Genomic DNA, 2500 nt, shown 5'->3' on the forward strand with positions numbered 1-2500 from the left:
AGACACATCCATACAGACTGTATATCACACGCATACACACATACATCACTATTTAAATGATTATACACAAAGAAACGGACAGGCAGCGCGTCAATGGCTTTTGTGAGGTGAGTCACGACGAGGTTTCTAGTGGCGTGTCGTAGTTGCGCAAGACAGTCTCGTGAGAGGAGAAAATATACATTTCAATGTGTGTAGACAGCATTGTGTAGAATGCTGATTTGTTTGTTGAATATGTATGTGTAGTTTCTTTCGTCCTGTTTATTGTTGGGTCGGGAATAAGATTTTTTTTTTTTTTTTTCTTTTGTTTTTTAAGTTTAACCTTCAGTATAGAGTTGCTGGTCTTTAGAATATGATCGTAATAAGGATAACTATAAGGATAATTATCCTAATTACAAAAAATATAAATACAGGATAAAGAAGAAGAGTTTTCCAGTAAACATCATAACGTTAATTCATTAATACTTATGAAATTGTCACAATCCCCCCCCCCCCTCTCCCCTCCTCCCCTTCATAGAATCCTTACTCTTGGGATTCCCTTCCACGTGGACATTTTCTTTTAATTAATTTTCTTTTTTCTAACATTATGATCCAACGGAAGATTGAGTTATGTTGAAACCCAACCAACTGAGCTTCCCAGTAGCACTCCAACGAGTTCACTATGCTAAGGATGGGGGGGGAAGGGGGTCGGATCTAGGAATTTTGGCAGGGGGGTGGGGTGGGGGGGGTTGTCTAGCCCATTACACGGGGGTAGGGGGGGGGGGCAAAGCTCCCACGCACCGGGAGCTTGGCTATATGCTATGTGCACCTGTTAAAAGACCACTCTTTGGATGTACACACACCGTCGCTATTCCGAACTCTCTCGATGTATACTCTCGTTGGTGACCGAGAACAAGGGGTCTGTGGACCCCATGGACAGCCCCCCCCCCCCCCCTCCCTTCCTCCTCCCCTCTGGATCCGCGCCTTCAAAGGGCAAGTCAGAAACCAGTGGGCGGTGGAATGGGCGGAGGTTCCAAAACAGTTCCAAAAATACGCCCAAGGTCAGAGGATAAATATTCAAGTCAGTACCTTCGTTTGTGGTTAAGTGGGGTGTCTTATGAGTAATGATAGGATTGATAGGGAATATTTATGATGATTTATGATAATGATAGGATTGATAGGGAATATTTATGATGATTTATGATAATGATAGGATTGATAGGGAATATTTATGATGATTTATGATAATGATAGGATTGATAGGGAATATTTATGATGATTTATGATAATGATAGGATTGATAGGGAATATTTATGATAATGATTGGATTGAGAGTGAATATTTATGAAGATTTATGATAATGATAGGATTGAGAGTGAATATTTATGATGATTTTATGATAATGATAGGATTGATAGGGAATATTTATGATGATTTTATGATAATGATAGGATTGATAGGGAATATTTATGATAATGATAGGATTGATAGGGAATATTTATGATGATTTATGATAATGATAGGATTGATAGGGAATATTTATGAAGATTTATGATAATGATAGGATTGATAGGGAATATTTATGAGTAATGATAGGATTGATAGGGAATATTTATGATAATGATAGGATTGATAGGGAATATTTATGATGATTTATGATAATGATAGGATTGAGAGTGAATATTTATGATGATTTTATGATAATGATAGGATTGATAGGGAATATTTATGATGATTTTATGATAATGATAGGATTGATAGGGAATATTTATGATAATGATAGGATTGATAGGGAATATTTATGATGATTTATGATAATGATAGGATTGATAGGGAATATTTATGAAGATTTATGATAATGATAGGATTGATAGGGAATATTTATGAGTAATGATAGGATTGATAGGGAATATTTATGATAATGATAGGATTGATAGGGAATATTTATGATGATTTTATGATAATGATAGGATTGATAGGGAATATTTATGATGATTTATGATAATGATAGGATTGATAGGGAATATTTATGAAGATTTATGATAATGATAGGATTGATAGGGAATATTTATGAGTAATGATAGGATTGATAGGGAATATTTATGATAATGATAGGATTGATAGGGAATATTTATGATGATTTTATGATAATGATAGGATTGAGAGTGAATATTTATGATGATTTATGATAATGATAGGATTGATAGGGAATATTTATGATGATTTATGATAATGATAGGATTGAGAGGGAATATTTATGATAGTCATTATTGCTTTAGGAGCATGTAACAACAGCAATGATAATAAGGATGATAACAAAAATGACAGAAAGGATAATGATAATGTTAATGATGCGGCTACTGCGTGTGTTACCCACTACGCTACGGCGGTCGTAATGATAATGATAATAATAATGATAATTAAAAGAATAATAACAACAGTAAAAATTATAACCTTTATTAAGGAAATGAAAATAATAAGAATGATAATGACAATGATAGCAATAATAATAGTGACTGTCCTA

Source organism: Penaeus japonicus, unplaced genomic scaffold (assembly GCF_977035675.1).
Source record: "Penaeus japonicus unplaced genomic scaffold, GWHDUDI00000001_assembly GWHDUDI00000028, whole genome shotgun sequence".
Classification (NCBI taxonomy): Eukaryota; Metazoa; Arthropoda; class Malacostraca; order Decapoda; family Penaeidae; genus Penaeus; species Penaeus japonicus.